Below are 13,398 nucleotides of genomic sequence, written 5' to 3' on the forward strand. Positions count from 1 at the left end.
ACTGCGAAACGTTTGTAATGAAAATGGTCAGTATGTGCTATTTCTAAAATTGGAGGGTAGCCGTTTACAATTGAAAAACCAAGTGTTACCTCGTTAGACCCTCAATTGAATTGCTCGGATGCTACCTATCGTTTGATTTAAACGCTATTGGGTTAAGCGAAAAATTACTAATTTTACTTTAAGATGAACATTCTTTTATTACTACCAATTGGGTAAAAATAAGAGAGTATGTCTTCCTGTGTAAGTATTTCCTCAACTTTAGAGATTTCTAATTAGATAATTAAGAAATGTAAGCGTCTATACAGGTTTTTCAGAATCAGTTTTAGTTTTTAGTGCTATAATTTTGTACGGAAAATAAATGTTATTGATAACGCCAACAATAGAGTTAAGATGGAGACAACAGTCTTAGCACAAAAATCGGTGGTATAGAGAAAATTTATATTTTTAAATGGTTCTTAATTTATTTCTGAAATAGCAATTGAGAACAGATATAAAATATTTTATTACACATCTAAGTTTTAGTATAAATTTATTTTGTACACAATTTTCAAAGTAAAAGTACAAAACAATAAAATGGCTTACTAAACTGGGGGCAAAACTACTACCAGTTCCTGGGTTAAAAAGTATTATTATTGCTCCTTTTACAGGTAGTAGAAATATACTTGCTCTCTTAGTTCTTAGACTGATATGTCTAATTTATTCTGCTGCAATAATTACAATTTATATGACAAATGGGTACTAATGATTATTATTAATTTGAAATCCCATATGATAAGTGAATTAAAAAACTGGCAGCTTCAGAAAACTCGCAACCATGTAGTCTAAACATCACACGGTATAATATATATCTGTCTGCTGATCCATATCAAAATAGTATTTATGTGATCGGATTAAAATCAAATTCGTAACAATCCAGTAAACAGTCAGAGTATATCATCGCGTAGATGTTGGTTGAAAACATCAATCCTCAATGAAAGGGAAGTACAGTTATAAAGTACCATAGGAATTGTAAATAATGGCATTGGTATTCGATACTAATGCGCTTCTTTTAGAGAGGTTACTCAGGATTGGCATTGGAAAGTCTCTCGGTGGCGTTTGTGTTAAATTTAATGCTCTCTAGAGACTATTTATTCAGGAACATTTCCCACTACAAATGTGGAAGAATGTACCATAGCAGTGTTTACTTCTAATATCCACTTGCTGTTACATTTATGATTTTCTCTGGATTACGTTTCTATAGCAACACAATTGTAAGGTATTATAATATGGTCGCTTTAGAATTCATTAAAATTTTAATATTTATTTCTTTACATTAAAGCAGCAACTAGCGATTTGCACTTTTTTGTTTAGTGCATGTTACATCGATGACATGTCTTATCTTTATTGCAATTTTATTTGAATATTATTTTGAATGCATGTTACTCTCTAATTAATATATTTAAAAAATAAGACCTACACAAGGCTATTTTCGTATAATTTTAGAAAATTGTTAAGTTTTAAATCGTTTACATTGACGGGAACAAACTAAAAGACGTGGCGTGCCGAAAGGTACGTTAATTGGTCTCCAAATGTTTATAAACTTTCATATAATAAATTATGAGACATACTCATATCACTACCTAATTAATTAGTTGCTTCAATAAATGTCACAATATATAACTCTTAATTTCAATTATTAATGGTTTATATTACCAAGAAGCCCGCTCCGGGCTCCGCGGCACTCAAAGGGTTAAATGCAATTTTTGTCGCTTAATTTCCCTTTATAATATCATTTCGACCTTACAAAGAAGAGTACAAGTAGTTTTAATTTAAAACTACGATTAGTATAAAGTATTCCGATCACGCGTTAATTAGAGGTGCTTAAAACTAACCTTAAACCGACCCACAAAAGATAGAAAAACACGTGGGTATGAGGACAGAGATATGAAACACAAATCAAGCCACGTATAAAAGTTCGCCTATACTTATGCAATAAATATAGCAAACGATTTCACTGCTACCTGCGTATCAATGATGCAAGTTTCCTTAATGGTGCATCCTTCTATACCAGTAAAATAGTATGTGTATTTGGAACGCCCATCCTATGACCAAACCATCCTTATAATTCATTGGCAAAATATGAACTATCAAATCCGTTGCTGCAACATGACAAAAGTTGACTACGTATCTTATTACAACCCTCGTAGGTATGGAGATACAGTATCACTTGTAGACAGGAGGATGAAAGTAAGGAATAGAAAGCAGGTCTTAGGTTTAAGTAAATATCACCATCATCTAAGTTTTTCACTTGTCACTACATGGGATTTTTAACTCAATTAAATTCTTGAAAAAAATTGCTTCCGTTATGTAATCATCTGTCTGACTCCTGTTGACTGAAGAAAGGGTCCCCAAAACTAGGAGGCTAGAATGTTCAAAGAATTTCATTGTGACAAAGCGGCAGGAACTGAAAATAATATGATGATCTGTAAAAGACAGACTGTTGACCGAGAGAAAGAATTCGAAACTAAGCAATTTTATAGAGGACGAAAAGAGAAACTAGAGGAGTTTTGGTGTTATCTGTTATACCTCTAGAAAGAAAATGTTATAATGATAAAATTGTATAAAGGCCACAAAAGGAATCTAAGGAAAATTATGGGAAATGAAAGATGACATAGTTCAGATTTCAAAAAGATTGAGAATAACATATAGAACATAACATGAAAAGGGGCCAGAGACGTTGCTGAGAATTTGGTGCTCTAAAGGGAGTTTGATTAAGACCTTTAAAGCAACCAAGGAAGGCATTTAAAATAATCGTCTCAGATTTTCTTCAATTGAAAGAGAATAGATACTAAAGTGATGGGTAGAAAGATTGATAAAGAAAACGTTACAAACTTAACACAATTATAAGATCACATTTAATTACAGAACGAGCAGGCGAACGTTAAAGAATGAAAATAGAAAGACAAAGGTGCAAGATGGAAGAATCTATAAATCTGAAGAGATGTGAGTGGTTCGGCCAAGAGGGAAATAACTGCAATTGCTTTCCTACATCTGTTCTTTCTGGATAAGAATGTGAGGCAAATAGCAACGACGAAACTGAAACAAAAGTGACTTTAGGTTATAAGCGGTACAAAGGAACAAAGGGGGAGGATGCAAAATAGTAGAGATAGTGTTGAGTAAACATTAAACTGTATAGCTTAGAAAATGGAGAAATTGCCAAATTAGAAACAGTTTATATTAAATGAAAAGAAGTGGTACAGTGAAGAACTGAAGACCCTTAATACTGGATCCACTGGAAGGTGAACAGAAGTGTAAATTTGATAATGTAACCCAGGAAGAAGATAAGACTGGAAGAAAGAAACAGTGTGTACTTGAAATATGGCTGGTTATATAAGTGGCCGACCTGAGCTAGGGGTGGTGAAGGGAAGAAGGGTTTCGGCTTAACACTTGCCGGTAACTTTCAGCACCCCTCGGGCGGAGGGCGGCGCGTGACTCGGAGTTATTGTCGAAGTTTCATAAACAAATCATTGCTCACCAATAATATTGGTTTTTAATTGAACAAATTAAAACATTACAATGCCAATTTCTTTTTACATGGAAGGTTATAGAATAGGTTTTAAATAGTATTTATTGCTTTGAAGTTAAAATATCTAAATGACTAATATTAATAACCTCAAAAATACAACATGTTTCGTTGTTACTACCTGTTTCCTCATCAAAGACCAATACAACAAATGACGAGGGTATATTTAGTTGAACCTAATAGGGGAGATGAAATTTAATCTTTAAATTTTTTTTTGTAGCTTAAAAGATTGGCAAAATACATCATCTAACAAAAAACAACGCATTTAAACACTTAGACGATCGTAATAAAAATGTCAGTTGTTAAAAGGGTTTTGATAAATCGCTAAGTCAAGAAGAACAATCTCGTTTACACAAAAAGGCACCCATTTAAATGTAATAAATAAAAATAAAGCATGTTTAACAATATATCAAACATTATATTTTATATGTAAAGATATCGTTTTCTAACTTAACACATCTAACTTTGTTAAGTTAAATCCTACCGTCGTCATATTCCAATTAAACGTTTAATTGGTAATAGGTATTAAGTGATACAATTATATAAAAAATCATGAGACATATCAACGTTCAGATCTTTATATTACATATTATTACATGGATCTCATTGATATATCCTCATAACTACGCTCACGTTCTAACCAGAACCTACAGTCTGTACAGTCTGTTAATGGAAAAATGAGCTTTCTGTAGTCCTTTCTTTGGAGATTTTGTAAGCTTAACCTCTAGCCTCACCTACATCATAATAACCTATCCTTTACCCATGGCACGCAAAATCCTAGACTTTGCACGTGTATAAACACTTCTGGTTCGAGTCAATTTTCTACTCAAAATAAATGTTTGCTCAAGTTTGCCTTGTTGCTACGACCAAGAAAATCTGCCAAAAGTGCCAAAATATATATAGCCATTTAAATTTTCTTTAATCTTTGTATTTTTGTTCTATAGTTGATTTGGCCTTGCTGGATCAAAAATATATGTACACAGGTCTGAAAGGCCTATTTTTGCCTAAAGACAACTGATGTTGGTTTTATAACTGCCTTAAAATTTATAAGAAAAGTTAAATACTAAATTAATCTTTTATATGTGCATTACAGTACTGAACGAGCACTGAGTGCTTAATGTTTGCTAGAATGTACAGTTATACTATATTTTAATTGAGACTTAATTTCTTTATCTGGATATGTTCTTACTCTGTGCTCAACAGCAAACTGTTGAAATAAAAAGTATTATTAAAACCTTAATCAATTCTTTCATAATATAAATGTAAACAAACAAAATATAATCGGTAAATTAATTAAACATATGGATGTACTGTCATGGAAACAATGTTTACACAGAACAGTTGGTTGCATTTAACAGGCTCTTTCAATTAATCATATTTGCTGCAATGAAATCAGACCAATATGGGATTTTTCATAACTTAAAGGTCTATTGGGGCGTAGCCAAGGAAGATTTTCGAAATAAGAGGCCTATAAACTATGAAACAAATCTAAAGCCACTTCTAACTCAACAAAAGAAATTCATAAGGTTGATTAAACGAAAACGAAGAATGGAGAAATCTTTTCCTCTTTTTGTTGATTTAAATATTCTTCCCCTTAAACATATGTTTGTTTATAAAGTTTTAAAAATATTTTATGTCATAAGTGGCAATTTACCAGAATTAAAAAATAGTTACAAAAACAAATTAAGAATGCAAGAACCAATACCAGTTCCAAAGCCTAACTTAGCATTTTTTTCAAATAGTTATTGTTTTTTGGGACCTAAAATGTTTAGTATAATTTCTTCAATTATTAGTTGTGAGAATATAAAGTTATTTTCAAAAACATTAAAGAAGTGGTTATTGGGTTTTGATAAATTAGATTTTCTTCTCTGCATAGATTCCTAGTTAATTAAAGAAAGTTAAATTTTAGTTTGAATTTATTTAAGTGGATTTTCATTTGCTTTGTTACTGCAGCAGCACAATTTTTAATCAATTTTTTTAGGAGCTTATAAAAAAATCGAAGTTTTATTGAAATTTTCTTTGAGCTAAAAAATACTTTTGTAATAAAAGGAACCTCTCCACAGGCACTTGCCTCTAGAGGCCCTAGTTATTTTTGAAAATATTTCTTTTGAAGTTACGAGTGTTTTTGTTTTAATTTTATTTACAAGAATGTTAAATTTTTTATTTAAGTTTGCTCATTAGGTTTGTACATTGTGTATACATTTGGTTGTTTAGGTTACTTTATTGATGTATTACATTGTGTATACCAATGTATATAATGTGTTATTAATAATATTTTCAAAAATAAATTCTATTCTATTCTATATAAGTAGGCCTTTATAAAGTAAGAATAACCTGGGATTCTGAGAATATCCATGTAAAATTTCAGTACAATCAGTTCAGTAGTTTACGTCTGAAAGCGTAACAACTAAATGACTTCGCTTTTGCATTTATAATATTAGTCACGATGGACAAACTAGAAGGATTTCGTTGCTCTATGTAGGATATCTAAAGTGAATACTTTCACATAATTTTGCCCATTTATAAAAACACTCTGGTGACCTTAGCTCTTAGACCTATGATTTCCGTCTTATGATCAAACATCCTTAGAACTCAAGGTGAAATGGAACATTTCGATTTTATTGATAACACTTGAAGTATAGAATCATTTCTTCCACTGAGCATAGAAAATGGAAAACAACAAACGTTTACTGTATATATCATAACAACCCTCTACATTTTCAACTAGGTAGAAGACATTTGGGGAAAAACAACCAGGAATTCCAGTAGTGCAATAGTTAAAGCAGCTTACTCATGAGTATATGTTTAGAAGTCGGTTCATTAGACAAGTTGAGAAAAGTTCTTAGTGATTATAAGAGTAATAATGGATAAAAGAGTGCTTTATCATCAAGTTAAGTCCAAAAGTAACAACCGTACTCTTAATTTTGATTGAAATTGGCAGAGAACTTTAATTAATTACAGCTCAACCAATTATTAATTATGACATCAACCAACTTATTCCATTAGCAAATTGTTTTAGTACTTGAATACTGGCAAAACCTCATCACTAACACGTAGTTATCCCAAGGGTTCTTACCTTTTAAAACTAATTACGTTCTTAATCATGTATTTTACTTTTAGCAGTCTTGACATGGAAATCAGCTAAATGTCTTGAGCACTGTAAGTGCGTCACGTTTTGTTTTCGTTTAGTTTCATAACTTTTTTAACAGGCACAAAGGAAAATATTACAGAGTTTATGAGAGGTAATGGTATCGAAATCGTTCACTAAACAGTGGTAGTAAATCTGCAAATTGTAAGCGCACATGCTAAATTATTAACGATGAATAAAAAAAGTTATCATCAATATATATTAAAAATAGTGGTCCTAGTACAGAACCTTGTGGTATGCCGTATACTTTGTTTAGCGGAATATCCCTTGTGGTTACTAATAAGCCTCTTAAGCTCACAGAGTGTGATTCAACCCGATTAAACATCCATAAGAGAATCCACTTACAGTGATGACCAGAGATAAAGATCTCGAGAAATGGATTATTTTCAGTACATTGTCTTGTTTTTGAGAGTTAATTTAACTCAGTTACCAACTTCTAAAACATTATTATGTTATCTTCATCAGCCTGGTTTTTATTTTATAATACTATATTAGTAATGCAAAGACAATGCTATATTTTTTGTCCTGTACTCAAAGTATCACCATAACGCATTAAAATAATTGTTATATTCAATTTCAGTTACCATATTGGTGTCCTCTTTATATTTATAATAATTAGTTTTTTATTATAAAACGCACAATGAATTATACTTTATTCTTATAAGCGTGTTTAAAAAAATACTTTCTCCGTTACTTAATAGCCTATATAGAGAAGAGAACAAGTAATTCATAAATATGTTTGTGGATTTACGCCTACCTCCAATTATTCAAAAACTAATAACATAATTTTTATTCCCGTGTGATTGGTTTTTATAGATCCGCAGTGACAAAACTTCTAACGAAGCATTATTTTACGTTTGACAATTTTTACAGAAAACTATAGGTCTAACGAGGAAAATAAATTGTGATATCTGGATGATTTGTAAGTTCCATATTTCCAGAGTTAATCGGAAATATATAATAGTCCTATTACGTTTTCTTGGTTTTTTAGAGAGAAATCCTCAAATGAAAAAGAATCTAGTCAGGCTACTATATTTCCATAATATTTAATCAACTCATGACATGGTCATGAGTCCTTTATTTAGATTAAAACGGAAGGATTTAAAATTCCCTTGGAGATGACTGACGGTTTGAAACCAAAAGTTCTTAGTAATCAGTTGAACTGTAAAATAAGTATAAATTACCAGGAAAATAATCGTTTATCTGTTCAATTGAGGAAGAATGAGGAGAACTAGTTTTAGTTAGAATTATTTAGCAATAAAAACATAATTTAAAATATATAATTTTCAACGACAGCTAAAATAGTATATAACGATTTGATAATAACAAATTCTGTCTATAACAAATTACATGTGTTCGACTACACAATGCTATGTTGCAGTTATAAAAAAAGAATTCCATTATTCCGAATAAAACACTATAAATAGAAATTTATGTTAACGACCAAACGTTAAAAAGTGATATACGTTTCAATTGTAATAAAATCGTAAAAAACGTTAAACTTAAAAACAGACTATTGTTTGCAAGTTCTGGGAAAAAGGTGTTACATTTCCGGAAGCTACAGTGCCGAATAAACTTCAGTGTTTCAGTGCTGATCGCAAACAGCTGTAACACATCTAATGTAATCTATTCCTAAACACTACGTGATATTTGAGTTCTACAACTCACCAATCTCACAGAGCTCACGTAACACGTAACAAACACTGTAACACAAACACAGTCACTCTCTGCACGCCTGTGACGTCACTGTGACCGACACTCGCGCCGCGACGCTGCTCGATGCTACTGAGCGACCAGCGACGCCCAGTGTTGCCACCCTCGCAGCACCACATTTCCCTCACACAGCATCCTTAATTTCCCTCCATTAAGGGCCGGAACAGGTGTTGAGGATTCCCGCCATTGTTTATTGATTCACACCGTAAAACGGTGACTGAGGGTCTATTTAATCAAATCACCACCTGGTCTCACTACACTGCAACACTTTCCAAGCGAGTGGACTTTCCAATTTTAATAGCTTTCTTGGAAGCGACCCAAATGTTTGTAGGCTGTGCAATGTATCTAGAGTTTTAATCAATTAGACGGTTCTCGTGAAAATGATTCTCTTACAGAGGATTTCTTTTATCCTTATCGCTTATTAATACTACTTATTTAATCTTTTATTAGGTAAAAGATTTTTTGCAGACTATATCCATTATCGTTTCCACCACCCAATTCGCAGAAATGTTACGTCTTCCATTTATAGTTAATTTGATACTCTGCTGAACTTGCTAACTATGTATTCATGATAGTTTATAGTACCTACTTAACACGCATGTTTAAGCTATACAGGTTTGAGTTTATTATATTTATTTATAATTGTGACTGGCGTTTCTCATGGTTCCATTATCGGCCCTTAGTTTTTATTTGTTCCGGTTTTTGTTTATAGTTCATTTTAAATCCCGTATCTTTGCTTGCGAATTTTTAAATCTTTAGGTTTTTACGCTAGTAATTTTTGTTTTGTAGCCTACACCTTATAACGTCCTTAGAAGAATATGGCATTTGTTCCATATTTCCATTACATCAGCAGGAAAAAAATCAAACTTCCAACGTATAACTTTGAAAGATTAAAAATTCATTCGTCCTAAATGTAGAACCCCGGTATTTGTAGTGAAAACTCTTATGTATAGTGTCGTTGTGGTTTTATAAATGTTAAAAACTTTAAAGTTATAAACTGTAAGAAAATGTACCAAATAAAAGTATGACATTTTTAAAGCCAACGAAGTAATCAAAACTGTTATTGAACTTTTACAGAATAGTTGAAACTTTTACAAAAAAATACATTTATCGTTGGGTGCCCACATGTTGTTTGGGAAATTTTAACGGTAAAGTAAATCTAAAATATTAAATTAAAATGAATAATGAAAAATAAATGTTTACTAGTAATAATAGTTAAGCTCTTACTAGCAAAATGTTTTAGTAATTTAATATTTAATACGAAACTAACGTGATAAAATATAATAGAACGTTAATTTTTATTAGTTCTCACTTTTATTTTAGCGGTCTGTAAATAAAACGTGTCATTGTTTATAGACAAAAGACCATATCTGCTTTAATTGTTTTAGCCTGGCATTGGAACAGTTTGAAAACTCTTTATGTAAAGAGATGAATGTATTTAATATTTGTTACAGATACATTACTGATAATATTGAAATTTTATACAATTTAAAAATAAATATAATACAATTGTATTAATTATTTTTCATTATTTTATATTTGTATTTATTGTATTCATAAAAACATCAACATTGAACATATTTACATCCAAGCATTGATCTAACAAGCTATTTAATTTTTATTCTTTATTATTAATATTTATGTATAACTAAAACCTATATGATCCTACTGACACCTATTAAAAATAATTTTATGTTTTAAGTCATGCTATCAAGGTAATTTTAGGTAAAGTTGTTGAGGGAAGCCCTCCAGGTTGAAAAGGTTCTTACCTTTTCAACCTGGTTAAGTTTGAAACTTAACCAAAACTGAAAGTTAACCTGAAACTTAACCAAGCCTTGCTTGGTTAAGTTTATGTTCATGTAGGATTTGTACTGTGGTATTGGTGGAACCAACTAAATGAACTGAAAGCTGCATCAGAAATAAGAAGAAGTAAGTACCATAGAACAGTAGCATCTCATCTACTATATGGATAAATTATTAGAGGATAAAGTATTAGAGAAGGATGATGTACTATTGGATCAAATTTATCAAGGCAATAACATCTTTTCTGCAGTTAGTAACCTCAGAAACCTTTAATTTATATTTAGCAATTTTAAAGTAACAATCGGGCATATATTTCAGAACAATAAACCGATTTGAGTTTTGAAGGACCCGAAAAATCATAAAGATATAACTTGACGCAGAGGTGGTTAGGTAGCCAAACGGAATTCCATTGAACCTTTTTCCCCCAAGAACAACCTACATGAAAAGTTTCAAGTCTCTCTTAATTTTCTATTAGGAGTTATCTTACAGGCTAACAGCATACTTCTTGACCTTTTCCCCCAAAATAAATAGGGTTCTTGACTAGAACGAGAGGATCCTATATACCAAGTTTCAAATCTATGATTCAGAAATCAAGAATTATCGCATAGACGGACAAAATGCATTTTGACCTTTTACTCTGAAAATGAAAAGGGTAAAAGAGGTACCAAAGTACCAAGTTTCAAGTCTCTAGAACTCGTCAATCAATAGACATCGCATAGACGGAAGAGGAATTAATGACAGGCTAAACGTAATTTCGCTAATTTTGCTTGACATCATGTCGTAAAGAAGTTTAATCGAAAATTCAATACCGAGTCGCAAAAATTTAGTAAAATAAATTATTAACTAAATTAAAGGAACAATTGATTCAGATTCCAAGACTTCTACGTCAGACAAACTCTGCCGGTCCAGTTGATCGAAGCACCTTGATTAGGTGATAAATGAATCCACTTTCCTGGAAGCCGTACAAGAGTGATCCATGTGTTTTGTTGAAGAGAAGCATGGCAGTTGGAGGGCCTCAGCATTTGTCCCAGTTTCACGAGCCGCCGACCTCGGCGAAACGTGGTGGTATGTTCAAAAATATCTTTTTGATAAGATAAATGTGTTTGTGATTTATAAGATAATAACTAGAGTAATTCAGAAGCAACCGTCAAAATGGTTTGAAAATTTGTTTTTAAACATTTATAAGAATAAAACACACTGTAAAGGAACTCAGTGGGGTTATTACAATGGGATCTTCGATGACTGGTGGAAATGCTGGCATATTAAAGGTATTTTGACTATTGAAAGAGTTCTGTAAGCCGTAAGGTCACGTGTGCTCTCTTGAGTGAGGGACGGAGTATGTACATTTAATCCAAAAAGACTCCAGCGCATCAGTTCTTCCCAGTTTAGAGGTATATGTGTAATTTGTTCTAAATAGATTTTGTGACGTCAAAAAACTTGTGTTACTTTTTGACTGACTAAAAATAGATCCCAAATCACCCCAAGTGTAATAGGATATTTGTCATAAAATTGAGAGCATGTAGCAGACAACTTTAACATCGGTGGTCCCAGCGGATCTTATTGCTGAACTGCCGAAAATTAAATTACCCAACTTGGGAATAAGGAGGTTAACATTCCCTTATGTTGCTAATGTGCGATGGTACCAGATCTAAATAATACATTATATGACATAAACGATGATTTTTGACTCTCTGATTACAAGATTATGTTCGCTCTGCATTATAAATATCTAATACGAATCTGTAGTCCCTAAACACGGAATGTAAGGAAACTCTAGAAATTAATAGTCTTTATAATTTCTAATATTCTAGGATAAACTGGGTTAAGGATCTCAATCTTTTTCTCCATGCCTTTATGGTCTCAATTCTTTGAGACATGCAGACCTTCATAAGTCTAAATTGAGTAGTATCGCTTCCTTCTGAGATATCCATTACTGTAGGAGCCTTTGTCATGTAAAAAATCCTAGTCTTTGCAAATTCACAGGCATTGCATCACTAAAGCCTTCAGGAATCTTTGAATCCTGGTACTACCGTGTTTCCAGAAGCCTCCTTAGTTCCATCAAACATTAGGTCGCTTGGCATTTCCAGGATACAGGATGACGTAGTCTAAACTCTCTATGGGAAGTATCAGAGAGTCTACGTTTCTGAGAATTCTAACCTAACAGATGTATCAAGAGATTCTGCAATATGTATTGTATCTGCGTTAAAATCTTCTCTTGCGTTCTCCGTTGAAAATGTGCCCAATTATTGGGACTTTTCAACTTTCGGGATCACTGGTTTACTAGATTCCCGGTCTAAATGCTTTTGGGAAGGATTCAGACGGTCTGGCTACAGAGTTGCTTACAAGCTTCTCGGAGGTACGGAACTACGCTCCCTATATCTGGAAGCTCCTGATATCTAAGAAATCTCGGCTTCCTAAAGCTATTGTCTGTAAAGGTAGCAAATTTTCTGAGCAAATGTGGACCTCACACCAACTCGGATCATTGAACTTCTGAGAGTTAAAGATTTTAAAGCCATTCGGCTACTGAGATTTGCCTTGGGCTCCAAACTTCCGGTCTCTCAACGATTGCAGCCTGTAGAGGCTTTAGGGCTATGAAAATTTCCATTTTCGGTAAACCTTTTTGCAGTATTAAAAATGTTAACTTCCTTTAGTACCACTCATGAATAATACTCATCCATGTACGTAATTTCCAATTCAGATCCTCCGCATTGCTTGGTTAGGATTTAATTTAATTGAAAATTGTGTAACTGATAAGCGTACATTTTATAGCATTTACTTTAGAACCTACGGTAAAAACAGGTTACAAATACCTAGGTGTCTAAAGGTTAAACGCATGAAGTACTATTAAATCAGTCATAAAGCATTAACTTTGAAAGTATATATTTTAAATGTTATATTTAATACTATTCAAATATATGGGCAGATAGCGTCATTAATGTAAATTTATTGGAAAACAGATCTTTACATTTGGCGGTTTTAGTTAAGACTCGTGAAAAGCCCTCTTGGACTTCCTTTTCTTACTTTCTTTCCATCTTCTTGTTTTATCGGAACCTGCAAACAGTCTTTGGAGGACTTCAAGATCTCACCTTCATTATGGTTCTCCTTGTGTACGAGTATCTCTTTGTCTCTGTTTCATCGGTCTCTGCAAAGCAAAGACGATTTACTACATGAT

This window comes from Homalodisca vitripennis, chromosome 8 (assembly GCF_021130785.1).
Source record: "Homalodisca vitripennis isolate AUS2020 chromosome 8, UT_GWSS_2.1, whole genome shotgun sequence".
In the NCBI taxonomy this organism is placed as follows: domain Eukaryota; kingdom Metazoa; phylum Arthropoda; class Insecta; order Hemiptera; family Cicadellidae; genus Homalodisca; species Homalodisca vitripennis.